Source organism: Myotis nattereri (genome assembly GCF_964212035.1).
Source record: "Myotis nattereri genome assembly, chromosome: 18".
In the NCBI taxonomy this organism is placed as follows: Eukaryota; Metazoa; Chordata; class Mammalia; order Chiroptera; family Vespertilionidae; genus Myotis; species Myotis nattereri.
The window spans coordinates 6650091-6664132 of record NC_138093.1 but is presented as its reverse complement, the minus strand read 5'-3'; the positions used below and the strand labels follow the sequence as shown (position 1 = coordinate 6664132).

The following is a 14042-nucleotide window of genomic DNA, read 5'->3' as shown; positions in this document are numbered from 1 at the left end:
CCGTCTCTCGGTGCCTCCCGCACCACCTGCGAGGCCAGCGGCACAACCACCTGGGCTCCCGGCCCGCCCGCCCTGGCCACCTGCCCTGCGGCCGCTCGCCTACCTCTCCCTGGGCGCGGCCTGGAGTCGGCACCGAAGGAGCGCGAGGGTCCGAGCGTGTCCGACAGATGCAGCCCCCGCGCCGGGCCGCGTCCGCTTCCAGGGCCCGCGGGAGCCCCCGGGGCGAGTGGGCGAAGCTGGGGCGCCGTGGGGGCCTCGCAGGTCCCGCAGAGGCGCCTGAACAGGCCCTTTCCAAGCGCCACCCCTGCGCGGACCCTCGGCTCCCTGACTTCCGGGAGAACCGCTTCCGGGTCAGGAGGTGAACCGCGCGGGGAAGGTGGGCGCCCGCTGACCCGCCACGTGGGCTGCTGGCCCCGGGCTGCCGGGCGGGTCTGTCCCAGAGGCTCGGCCTCCGGCGGGACTAGGGGCCCAGCGGCCTCTGGGGGCCCCTCTGCCTCCCCTGGGGACTGGCTTTGGCCCGAATCTCCCCCTGAAACTACTAGCCATCCTTCTCACCGCCCTGCAGCCCATCCCGTGCATTGGACCAAATGGAAACAATAAAGCTTTTTGCAGCAAAAAAGAAAGAAAAAGAAAAAGAAAGAACAGCCACTGTAAAGGCCGGCCTCTGGGCGTGAGGCGTCGCCATCGGCAGCTCGCAGACCTAGCAGGAAATTCGCTCTGTGCTCGCGTTGACCAAAGCAAACCCCAATCCCGATGGGTCACCCCCACACGTGCCCCCAACCCAGGACCCCAGGATTGCCATCTGGGGACATATTCTTTTTTTAAGACATTTTTAATTTTTCAATCACCGTTGACATGCAACGTTGTATTAGTTTCAAGTGCACATGGGGACATACCCTGAGACACGCTGTCATTGCTCTTAAAACCACAGCGTGGAGAGCTGTGCTGTCGTGACAACGGATGAGGTTGAATTAATACGGAAAGATGCCCGGGGTGTGTTCATCAGGTGAAATGAGCTTGCGGAGCTGTATGCAGGGCACAATCCCATTGGTGTAACAAAGATAAAAATACCCGCATGATAACAATAATAAAAATGCACAGGAGGAACACCTACATGGGCTCATTATGCACTTGCCATTGTTCTAAGTGTATTTATTAATGTATGAATCCTCAGAACACAGTCCTATGAGATGGAAACTCAGATTGCCTCAATTTTATATGAAGAAGTCAAAGTACGGAGAAGTTAAGTAACTTGCTCAAGGTCACCCAACTAAGGGGCGAAGTCAGAATTCAAACCCAGGCATCCTGGCTCCAGAGCGTCTGTTACTGAGCACCACATGCGACGTAAGCAAAGAACAATTCTAGGCAAGCACACGGCACCCTGCGAACAATGGTTGGCTAAGAGGAGTGGAAATGGTGGGTGGGATGAAGGACAGCACGGGAATTTTATTTTTATAATCCCTACTTTGGTACTTTTGGGCGTTATTCTTTTTTTATTGTTGTCGTTAATCCTCACCCAAGGATACATTTTTTTCTGATTGATTTTTAGAGAGCGTGGAAAAGAGGGAGGGAGGGGCAGAGAGAGAGAAATAGAGAGCAAGAGAGAAACACGGATGGTTGCCTCCCACACACACACTGACTGGTGCCAGGGACTGAACCTGCAACCCAGGTACATGCCCTTGACCAGGAATGGAACCCAGGACCCTTCAGTGCGTGGGCTGGTGCTCTAACCACTGAGCAACAGTGGCCAGGGCCTTGGCATTATTCTTAAACTATCTGATGATTTGCGCACAGTTTTAAACATTCTTGAAGGGCTGCAGGCAACCATTGACTCTGTGGTAGCTCTGCCAAAGGAGGAGATTCCACAGACTTGGTTTCTGGGAGGACAGAAGTGGATTGGGCTTATGAGCGGAAAGGAAAGAGTCGAGTTTGACTTGAGGATAAGAGGAGGTAGGAGGTGCTTAGTCAAATCCTAGAGACAGGAAGTGGAACTGTGCTCGGGGACTGGGGAGGGGGATGGGAGTCAGTGTTCAATGGGTACCGAGTTTCAGTTACACAAGGCGAAGAGCTCCGGAGATGGAGGGTAGTGACGGCTGCATAGCAATGGGAATGCATGCAATTCCGCCACCCTGGGCATTTAAAAATGGTCAAAATGAGCCCTAACCAGCTTGCTCAGTGGATTGAGCATCAGCCTGCAGACTGACGGGTCTTGGGTTCGATTCCTGTCAAGGGCACATGCCTAAGTTGTGAGCTCAATCCCCAGTAGGGGGCATGCAGGAGGCAGCTGATCAATGATTCTCTCTCATCATTGATGTTTCTCTCTCTCTCTCCCTCTCCCTTCCTCCCTGAAATCAATTACAAATATATTTTTAAAAATGGTTAAGATGATAAATGTGATCTTAGGTATACATTACTACAATTAAAAGCATTGAGGAGATGCCCGGCCAGTGTGGCTCAGTGGCTGAGCAATGACCTAAGTCCAGGAAAGCCATCCTGCGTTGCCACGGTGACGGCGGAGGCCTGGCAGTGCGAGAGGGGATGTGGGCTCAGTTAACTTAGGTGAAGAAGTTACTGACTCAGGCCACTCGGTGTCGGTACTTTCTGCCACGAGGTGTTTTCCAGAGGATTCCTGAGACGCCTTCCTCTCTCTACATGTTTCATGAAATGTGTATGTGTCTGTGTATCTGTATATATGTGTGTATGCATGTATGTGTGTCTGTGTGTCTGTGTATGTGTCTGCCTGTCTCTATGTATGTATGCGTGTCTGTCTGTGTATGTGTGTGTGCCTGTGTATGTGTGTGTGCCTGTGTGTGTGTGCCTGAGTATGTGTGTGTGCCTGTGTATGTGTGTGTGCCTGAGTATGTGTGTGTGCTTGTGTATGTGTGTGTGCCTAAGTATGTGTGTGTGCCTGAGTATGTGTGTGTGCCTGTGTATGTGTGTGTGTGCCTGTGTATGTGTGTGTGTGCCTGTGTATGTGTGTGTGCCTGAGTATGTGTGTGCCTGTGTATGTGTGTGTGTGCCTGTGTATGTGTGTGTGCCTGAGTATGTGTGTGTGCCTGTGTATGTGTGTGCCTGTGTATGTGTGTGTGCCTGAGTATGTGTGTGCCTGTGTATGTGTGTGTGCCTGTGTATGTGTGTGTGTGCCTGTGTATGTGTGTGTGTGCCTGTGTATGTGTGTGTGCCTGAGTATGTGTGTGTGCCTGTGTATGTGTGTGCCTGTGTATGTGTGTGTGCCTGAGTATGTGTGTGCCTGTGTATGTGTGTGTGCCTGTGTATGTGTGTGTGTGCCTGTGTATGTGTGTGTGTGCCTGTGTATGTGTGTGTGCCTGAGTATGTGTGTGCTTGTGTATGTGTGTGTGCCTAAGTATGTGTGTGTGCCTGTGTATGTGTGTGTGCCTGTGTATGTGTGTGTGCCTGAGTATGTGTGTGTGCCTGTGTATGTGTGTGTGTGCCTGTGTATGTGTGTGTGTGCCTGTGTATGTGTGTGTGCCTGAGTATGTGTGTGTGCCTGTGTATGTGTGTGCCTGTGTATGTGTGTGCCTGTGTATGTGTGTGTGCCTGTGTATGTGTGTGTGCCTGTGTATGTGTGTGCCTGTGTATGTGTGTGTGCCTGAGTATGTGTGTGTGCCTGTGTATGTGTGTGTGCCTGTGTATGCGTGTGTGCCTGTGTATGTGTGTGTGTGCCTGTGTATGTGTGTGTGCCTGTGTATGTGTGTGTGTGCCTGTGTATGTGTGTGTGCCTGAGTATGTGTATATGTGTGTAGTGGGATGAGACCACAGTGACCTGGGATCCAGCAGACCCAGGGAGGGCCGGGCTGGCAGCGGGCCTCCCTCCGACAGCAGCTCCGTTTAGATGGGGTGGAAACGGTGCCTAAAATAGCTGCGGCCTCCACAGGCCCCGAGACCAGCAGCGCCAAGGGGTCGCACACACTGATGCCTGGGGCTGGGCTGTGAGACAGGTGTGGTTTCTGGCTTTCCTGGGGCCCCTTCGCCCCATCCGGTGTCGGAAGGCATCACGCCCTCTGTGGGCAGATCCTGGCCGCCCCAGTGGGGCACAGATGAGGCTGGCGGCCCACAGGAAGTCTGGCTCCCTCAGCCGCCCAGCCCTGCGCACTCTGCTCCGTGGGAGGCTGTGCCCTTCCTCGGGCAGAAGGGCAGCATGCTCTTCCCAGTTTACTGACCCAGGGCCTTCGCTGCAGGAGGGAAACAGCTGTGGGCTGGGCGGCAGTCAGCCCCCGGGGAGACAGGGTGAGGCGGTGGCTCTGGGCTGATGAGGGTGGGTGTGCTCCCCACCGGCCACTGCACTCGCCTGTGGGCCTTTCTGAGCCACTGGCATCCGCATCCGAGCGTGGCCCCTGCACGCGCCCCCCGCATGGCCGACGGGGGGAGGGTTATTTTTAAGCTGCTCTGGGTGACTTCCTTTTGGCCTCCATCCTGCTCTCCTCTCTCAGAGGCTGACAGCGGCTTCCTGCTTAGACCAACCCAGTCGGGGGGGGTGGGGGGGTGGGGGGGTTGCAGGGTCCTGGGGGCAGGGCTGCTGTGTGCAGGTTGTGATGGGACAGAGGAGGGAGCCAAGCTCCTGGCAGGCAGAGTCCAAACCCAAGGATAACAGGACTGTCGGAGGCCTCCCAGCCTCAGGCCCAGGTCTCCGTGGGGGTGGGTGGGGCGAAGGGGGCCTGGATGGGTCCCCAGCGGGGGGTCACAGGGCACCTGCAGGCTCTGGGGCCAGGCCGTGGGGCTGCACTGAGCCCCAGCTCTGCGGCCGGCAGGGAACTCCCTCCGTCCCTCGGCATGTGGCGTGTCCGGAGGGTGGGCCAGCGTCCCCAGATGGTGCCCCTGGTGAGTCACACTGCCAGCCCCCCCCACCTTCGCATCAGAGCGGGCACACGCTGAGCTCCGCCTGCCCCTCTGCCTCATGTGGCTCTCAGACCCACAGCTGGGGCAGCTCAGCCCAGATGACAGCTCCGACCGGGGGCTCGCAGCCCCTGCCTTGAGAGCGCCTGTCCACTGGGGCCTCGCAGGGCTGAGGACGGGCCTCGCAGCTTAGGGGCGGCAGGGGGGCATCCAGGTGCCAGAGCGCACGGGAGACGGGCCGGAAGCGCCAGGGTGTGTCCCAGGGCCCAGTGACCACTGCGCCCCCAGAAGGGCGGGTGCAGATGGGGGTCGGGGCCGGGACCTGGGCCCTCACGCTAGAGGCTCCTCCTTCAGGGGCAGAGCCAGCCCCGGGGCCAGCTTCCTGCTGAATTCAGGATTCTAGACTCTCAACCTCTGTGGCTCGGTGCAGACTGGCCATGGACCCCCGAGCTGCCCGGGCCAAGGACTGCTGGGCTGGAGGCTGGCTCCCCGCCCACAGGCAGCGCGGCCTTGGCAGGTTACACAGCCTTCCCCAATGTCAAGTTCCTCACCTGCAGGAAGCAGATGTGATGAGGATGCTGGGGGCTCCGGGCCTGGGCCACACCCGGGATCACGGGAGAGCCGGTGACAGCGCTCGGCGCGGTGCCAGGCCCAGCGGAAGCCCGGGAGGAGTAGTTGCTATTTCTGTATGACTGCAGAGGAAAGTCCCGGCCACACTGCGCACACACGCGCGCACACATACACACACGCATGCACACACGCAAACACACAAAACCGCACACACACACGCATGCACACATACCCCCCCACACACATACACACAAACACACACATGCACAAACACACACAAACATACACACGCATGCACACTGTGCTAGGTGCTACTTTAGATTTTGCTGCTAACGTACATACTACATCTGTTCCCTCTTGGGGCCTTTGTCGTCGTCTGTGACAGGGGAGTTGGACTTGCTGGTTTCTAAGACCCATGGCAGCGCTCGCAGGGAATTCAACATCTAAGAGGGCACGTATTCAGGGCTATGCAGAACCCGTCCTTTGTGAGTGGGAGGGAGGGAGAAGTGGGGGGCCTGGTGGAAATGTTAGGGCCTTACCCCGGGGCCGCTCAGCCTCGGGCGGTCGGACTGAAGCTGTGCCCTTTGCCCTCCCTGAGGTTCTGCATCTTCCTCCCACAGCCTGCCCCACCCCCCCGTCGCCCCCTCCCGCAGCCTGGCCCAGCCTGTGCTGCCCGCCTCCCAGCAGGTTTCCAGCTTGTGGGTGGCATGGGGTCCACATTGGTCATTTGTTCCATTTGCTCAGAAACAACAGCCAGCATTATTGGCCGCAGCTGGAGAGGGTGCCAGCTCCACCATAACACAAAAAGCCCAGTCATGGGCGCCGGGCGGGGGCGCGGCCGGGCGGGCAGGCAGCGGCCTCGAGTCCCAGGGCTGCCGCTGAAGTCCTGGTGGCCGGAGCGAGGCCCGGCTCTCCGCTGGGCAAGGCCACAGCCGGCCCGGGCACGCATCTCGGAGGGACAAAGACAGGATGTGATTCTTGCTGCGTCGGGGCCAGGCCTGCCTGGAGCCCAGCCCGGCCCTGAGGCCGAGCCCTTGACCTAGGACAAATCCTACTTCTTTGTTTCTTCGAAATCAGGAAAGATCCCAGGGTTGACGAAAGATGAGATGGAGCTTGGTGTGGAGGGCTGAGAGCAAGTACAGCGACTGGCAGATGAAATTGTGGGCCTCGCGAGTGAGCCCTCCCCGCCTCACCCTGCCACCCTCCCCCCTGCCACCCCTTTGCCAGAGCTCGCTGTCATACTCCCGCCCTGCGCAGGGGGGCCCTTCCTAGTGAACAGTGCCCCACGGACTGCAAGGCCCTCCCCCGCCCCCCCTCCCCCCCCGCCCCAGAATGAATGACACACGAGAGACAAGAAACTATGCCGGTTGCCGGTTGCGGGGGAGTTTCACCTGCGACAGGTGGGGAGCCCAAGAGGCCTCACAGGCTGGTGACCCTGCGGGAGGCACTTGTGGGGAACTGAGTACCATGGGACCTGAGCCTGCCTTCCGCAGCCTCACACAGGAGCCCTCCCGGCAGGGCAGGCCTGCTATGCTTCCCAGCAGGTGGGCGGGCACCTCGCCTCCCCAGTGCTCACTAACCACTCAAAATTGGGGGGGGGGGGTGCAGAAGGGAGAGGAAGGTGCTTCCCTGAAATCCCCTCTGAGAACTTCCCATTTCTGAAGCCAGGAGTGGGAGGAGTGGGTCTGGGATTTGGAACAGGAATGGACCCCCCCTCCCCGCTCCGCCCCCCCAAAGAGACAGAGTCTCACGGAAGATTAAGAGGACCTGGGAGGGATCCTAATGGACCCCCAGCCGTTTCTGTGAGTGAAGGGCCTGGCTGCTCACTCCAGGTTTGACCTTGAACCGCCCCCCCTTCCCCCCCCCCCCGGCATCAGTTACCTCTGGTGCTCCAACCCACCCCCGTCCGTGGGTCCAGGAAACCCCGTGTCAAACACAGTGATCTGCGTCACTCCATGTCATGAGCCCCCGTTGCATCACGTGTTGGATGCACTGGCCAGCCAGGGCTCCGGTGGTTCTAGGCCAGTGATGGCGAACCTTTTGAGCTCGGCGTGTCAGCATTTTGAAAAACCCTAACTTAACTCTGGTGCCGTGTCACATATAGAAATTTTTTAATATTTGCAACCATAGTAAAACAAAGACTTATATTTTTGATATTTATGTTATATATTTAAATGCCATTTAACAAAGAAAAATCAACCAAAAAAATGAGTTCGCATGTCACCTCTGACACGCGTGTCATAGGGTCGCCATCACGGTCCTAGGTCCTGCGTGCAGGTGGAGCAGTGACAGGACAAGAGAGGAAAGGAGTGGGCTGATTCCAGCTGTGAATGAGGTAGCGCAGGAGGCAGAGCGGCGATGGAGAGTACCTAGGCGTGAGTGTGCGTGAGTGCATGTGTGTGTGAGAGAGGGGTGGGGAGGGGACCATTTGAGAACCACAGAGATAAGAGAATGACACGGCCCGCTGCATGTCAACATGCTGAAACCACAAACCGTACTGCCCATATCAGACCTTCTCTCCCAGGGTTCCTTTGACTAGACCCCAGCCCGTCACATGCACTGGTTTGAGGTTGAAGTCAGATGCAAAAAGCTATTTTTGTCGAGGAAGCGGTCTTTCCAGATCCCTCCTGGTTCCTGCTGGCACGGAGAGAGGCACGGTCGGCACTCTGACAAGGGGAGGCGACAGGCTCGCGAGAATACGTCGTACCTTCCGTGGGGACGTACCGCAGGTCTCCTCTGGGCCAGCTCCTGTCCCAGGCTCCTGGTGCTCTGGGGAGAAGGGGAGTGGGAGGGAGATGTAGAGACAAGTAACGCATATTTTCACGTGGAATTTACAGAAGCTGCTTATGAGCTCGCGGGAGTCGGCTAGCCAGTGGGAGAAGCAGTTGTGTAAATAAATAGCTACAAGATGGCGTGCCAAGAGCTCAAGTAGAGAAATGTGTGCGCGGAGGTGGGCGCACAGAGTGGGGAGCCACTCGCTCGGCTGGTAGTAACGTCAATCCTCTGTGGAAGGAGATGGGGTGTCCCCAAGTAGATAAGCCCCACTGGGGGAGCGCGCCCTCACGCCCGGCTCGGCACATTCCCAAGTGGCTATGACTGGGTATGGATGATTCAATTACTGTATTGAAAACGTGCCTCCCAGGGCTCACCCAACCCCACAGGGCAGCTTCAGTTTCATCACTGGCATTTTCCTTTTGCCCAAACTGACCATCCGGGCGACGATTCTGGAACAATCAACCTGCGGACACGCCTTAGAAACACACACGAATGCTCCTTCCCACGTCAGCCCCGTGTGCGTATCATTTATGCCGCCGGCCTCCAAGAAGGGTGGAAGCCGCTCAGAGTAAAAGAACTGGGTGTGTGGCAATCACTGGCCCAGAGGAGCCAGGGGCCGGCGTGGGGCAGGCAGGTGCCCTGGGAAACGAAGCCACGCACCACCCCCGAGGTAGACGCCAGCTCCCGGCCTCTCGGCTGCCCCCGCAGAATTCACCAAGCCTCCCCCCCGCCCCCCAGGAGCAGTTAGACAAAGCAGGCTCGTTGCCGAAGAAGAGCAACCTCTGTTGTAGCACTAAACCCTCCAGAGAAATTTATCGTCAGAAACCAGCGGTTCTCAACCTGTGGGTCGCGACCCCTTTGGGGCTCGAACGACCCTTTCACAGGGGTTGCCTAAGACCATCGGAAAACACACATATAATTCCATATTGTTTTTGTGATTAATCACCATGCTTTAATTATGTTCAATTTGTAACAATGAAATGGGAGGTCACCACGACACGAGGAACTGTATTAAAGGGCGCGGCATTGGGAAGGTTGAGAACCACTGCTCGGAAACTTTCTGCCAGCGACATCACAGCAGAGCGTCTGCAGTGGTGACGGGAGGCCGGGACACATGGCTTTCCACAGTGTCCTTTAACAAGGAGCAGAGAGAAGGTCTCAGCAGGGAATGGAAGTGTGTGGTTTTACGATGTCGTCGTCTGATCACTGACTCGACGGAGGAGCAGCAAGTAGAGAGGGTCAGGCCGAGGTGGCTGGCCGCGCTCCACCGGCCCCGAATAACAATCCTCTTCGCAGATATTCGACAACTGCTGGAGAGCAGGCAACAGGCACGACGACACACTGCCCCCCGTAGCTGGCCTGACCTACGGCACAAGTCTTACGCGTTAGCACACTGGAGAATTCCCGCCCCAGATGACAGCTCGGGCTTTGGCACAGCTGGTATGCGACCGTTCTCGGGGGGTTCGTTGGAAAGAGCCGGGCCTTTGAGCCAAGTCAGACTCGGGTCCGGGCCCCATCTCTGCCGTTTGCTGGCCACGTGGCCCGGAGCCGGTCACTCAGTTGTCGAGAAGCCTTAGTTTCCTCACCCGTGAAATGGATCTAATAGCACGACCCCGCAGGGGTGCTGTGGCACTGCGGGCGCCGTGGGGAGAGAGCCTGGCAGGGTGGAGCGCCTGGCACGTGCCCGCTGGCCTTCTCCCCGTGACGGCTCTCGTGAGGGTAGCTATGGAAGGCGGTGGAGCAGGAGGGAAAGAAAGATGTGTCATGGGGACAGGGGAGGCCCCCATTCACTAAGGGGTGTCATCACGTTTGTTGGGTAGAGGGTAAACAGGAGGGGGCCAGGACATGGCCCTGTGTGTACATTTAGGGTCAGCAGTTTCTCTGCCCAGAATTCCTCCCTCCACCTCCAGGTGTGCAGATAAAGGGCATGGGGGTGGGCAGCAAGGTTCACAGCTGGCCCACGTGACATCTGGCCTTGAGGATGACCACTGTGGGCAGGGGATGGGGGAGACGCGGGCATGGGTGGCTAGGTGCCTGGGGCTGGGCCCAGCCGGCGTGGCTCAGTGGTTAAGCGTCGATCTATGAACCAGGAGGTCATGGTTTGATTCCCGGTCAGGGCACATGCCCAGGTTGTGGGCTCAATCCCCACCGTGGGTCATGCTGGAGGCAGCCGATCAATGATTCTCTCTCATCATTGATGTTTATATCTCTCTCTCCCTCTCTGAAATCAATAAAAATATATTTTTTAAAAAAGAGGAAGCTGGGTTGTGAAGAGACCCAAGGTGCTTTGAGAAATCACAGGTTCCAAATGAGGAAAGGCCAGCCAATTTCCAGCAAAGGCCGGGGAAACTGGCCAGCGGACCCTGTGTGCAGAGAAGGGAGAGGGCAGGGCGGAGGTTGGCAGGGGTGAGGGAGGGGCCAGTGAGGTAGGTGTGGCAGGTAGGTTGCTGAACAGCCCAGTGGAACCTCACTCACACCAGCAAGCCCTCACCTGAAGTGAGGAGGCCAGAGATGGCAGGCCTCTTTCCAGCTGTCCGATCTCGAGCAGAGTCCTCTGCCTCCGTTTCTCCTGCTCTAAGATGAGATGGACAATGCCTGCGTTGTTGGGTTAATTTAGTGAGGAAAACACAAACATTGTTTTTATTGGAACACTCACAGGTTTGAATGGAGAAGCTGCCTCTGCTCAGCCTTTTTGAGTCAAAAGGATTGAGTGTATCTTTGTCTCCTTTGCCCTTGATTCTCACTTTTATTTTATTTTATTTTTTCATTTTCTGCCCGTCCTGAGGTGGCGGCTAAGGCGGGCTGGAAGGGGTGCCACTAAATTCTCATCGTTTTCAGCCTGCGTCCTGCGTGGCCGTGGGAAAGTGCTGCCACCTGGTGGTCACTGCTGGCTATAGCAGCCCAGCAGGGATACAGGAACAAGCCTTTCGGGCACTGGAAGCTGGTGCCTGCAAGCTTCTACCCCGTGAGACTCGTGTAGTTCGAATACCTCCTCACTTTCCGAGGGCCCAGAACCTGGAATAAAGGGTTAGCTGAACCCTTGTGTGGGTCCTCCGCTAGGGCCGGGACCTGGCACACTGATGTAGGTGGGTGGGTGTGGTGCCTGGAGCGGTTCCCCTTTGCTGGCAGGATTTCCTGTTACTCAGAGTGAAGGAACCCTGACACACACACACACACACACACACACACACACACACACACACACCACACCACACCACACTGGCTCTAAGGGCGTCTCCTGAACTCTGCAGGTCTCAGGAGTCCCTGCCTCTTGGGCCATAGCTGGATTGGCTCAAGTCACTGGGCCCCAGTAAGAAGTCCCCTGGGGACTGTGGCTCCAGGCCAGGCCCCTGGAAGAAGCCCTCTGAAGGGCCCAGCCTCCCCCCTCTGGCCTGATGGAACGGCGAGGAGAGTGGGGTGCTGGGAGCGGGGAGTAAGGGCTGGCCACCTCCCTGGGCTGATGGTGGGCCCTCGTCCTTTCTAAGCCCCTGCCGTTGGCTAGCAGGACTAAAGCTCTGTGAGGCTTTGGGGAAGCCGCATGGAGCCAAGAGGAAGTGAGCAAACTGATTTTGTGCAACTCTGCAGGCAGCAGTGAGTCCGGGAGAGCCAGCCCCGCAGAAGCAGCCACCTTCCGCCTGCCCGACATCCTGTCTTGGCTGCCACCTGCACCAGCCGTGGGGCTGGCCTCCCTGCCTGGGCCCCGCTGACACTGCCTCTTGCTGCCTTTGCAGGCTGGCTGCTGGGGTTTCCCAGGCTTCTCTGAGAAGCTGCAAAGTATCTGATGAGTCTCTGGCCAGCCTCTCAGGATGTTAAACAGAACTCCAAGGTCCAGGCTGCAGGCTCGTGGGTGAGCCCTTGGTCAGGAGGCTCCGGCCCAGGCTGGGGATAGGCTAGGCCTTTCCCCAGGACTCCAGTGGCCTTCTCTCCCACAGTCTTGCCTCCTCCACCAAGTTCAGGTTCTTTAGTAGAACTGAAACCAACATGACCCTCATTTTATGGGAAAATCCCTGAGCCACGTTTCACTTGTAGTTTATTACTTAGAACTAGAGGCCAGGTGCATGAAATTAGTGCACTGGGGGGGGGGGTCCCCTCAGCCCAGCCTGCCCCCTCTCACAGACCAGAGCCCTCAGGGGATGTCCTGCTGATGGCTTGCCTCTGTGGGAAGCAACTGGGCTGATCAGGGGAAGGCGCCACCGCCATCACCCCACTGCTGCTGCCACTGCCAGCTGCCGCAGCCACCAAGGTGTTTTTATCCACATGGACTCCAGTCCCTTCACCACGAAAAAATGACAACTTTCTTTAGGCATTTTCAAGATGTCTCTTTCATAGGATATGACATTTTTTTCTTTCTTCTTCTTTTTTTTTTTTTATCCTCACCTGAGGATATTTTCCCATTGATTTTTAGAGAGTGTGGAAGAGAGAGGGAAAGACGGAGAGAAATATCGATGTGAGAGGGACACTTCAATTGGTTGCCTCCTGCATGAGCCCTGACCTGGGCCCTGGCCAGGGAGGAGCCTGCAACCTAGGAACATGCCCTTGATCAGAATCAAACCCGGCCATGGGGCTGGGGCTGGGGGGCCGCCCCCCCCCCAGCCCCCCCCCCCCCCCCCCGTGTTGTTCTCTTCAGCTCCAGGGCCAGGCGTGGGGCCACCTGTCTGTTGTTCTCTCAGGCTCTGGGCCCCTGGCAGGCCCCTCCTCCTGAGCTGGTTGTGACCGTTAGGGTGACCCAGCCTAATTTGCATATTACAGTTTTTTTATCTCTATATAATTCTTTTTGGCATCTTGGTCCAATGGAAGCTTTTCTTTCTGGCCCAGGGCTCCCTCGGGGCCCCAGCCCCAGTGGCCAGCGTGTGTGTGTGTGTGTGTGTGTGGCATCTGTCTGGTTCCTCCTTCTCTTCCTAACTCCGAGCTGGGGCCCGACCTGCTTTATACTTGTGCTTCACTCCCCTGGTCTTGGCCGCTTCTTTATTCCCCAGATGTGAGGTTAGAACCTCCTCCTGACAACACGGCACCGTCAGACCCAGGGGCTCCTTGTGCCAGCAGTTCATTTCTCGAGGGGCAGGCAGCAGACAGGAAAGTAGAGGCACTGCCCTCCAGAGCTCGCAGGAGAAACTCGGCACCTGGGGGCTCCAGGAGGGGCGGCGTCTGGGACTTTCCCCCCAAGGCCTGGTTTCAGGGCAGCCTGGAGGGAACAGGGCTTGTTTCCTGGGCCCAGAGCGTGTGCACAGGGGCGGGCGGGAAGTGAAAGCTGCCTCCAGCCTCGGGGATCCGCCCGCCCCGTGGCCCGTGGTTTCTGGGAAATCAGGCGGCAGGAGGCTGCAGGGGCCAGGAGACCCCATTGCAGAGGGTCCCCTGGCCATTCCGAGGAGTGTGGACTTGACCCTGAGGGCCGCTGGAGGCTGTGGGGGAACCCGGCCTCTGGGGTGGGTTAGGAGGGTGAGGAGGTCCCGCACGAGGTGATGGGGCAGCTACTTAACCAGGACTGGCGGCGGCCTCCTGTCCTCTGTCCCCTGCACCTGTTGGCGGAAAGGACACTCAGGCCCTGTCCTAGGCCCAGAAGGGAAGCGACCCTGAAAGCTCTCTCTGCTCAGAACACATAGAGCAGTGGTTCTCAACCTGTGGGTTGCGATCCCTTTGGGGGTCGAACGACCCTTTCACAGGGGTCGCCTAAGACCACATATTGTTTTTGTGATTAATCACTATGCTTTAATTATGTTCAATTTGTAACAATGAAAATACATCCTGCATATCAGATATTTACATGACGATTCATAACAGTAGCAAAATTACAGTTATGAAGTAGCAACGAAAATAATGTTATGGTTGGGGGTCACCACAACATG

General features: G+C 57.4%; 1 long non-coding RNA gene across 1 annotated transcript; it reads right to left on the bottom strand.

Annotated features, from left to right (window-relative positions):
- Window positions 1–9133: 9133 nt before the first annotated feature.
- Window positions 9134–11869, bottom strand: LOC308534553. Its single transcript, XR_013997201.1, has 3 exons — window positions 10856–11869; window positions 10691–10773; window positions 9134–9922 (listed from the first exon to the last, which is right to left on the bottom strand). It is a non-coding gene; the product is annotated as an uncharacterized lncRNA (long non-coding RNA).
- Between the last annotated feature and the right edge of the window lie 2173 nt (window positions 11870–14042).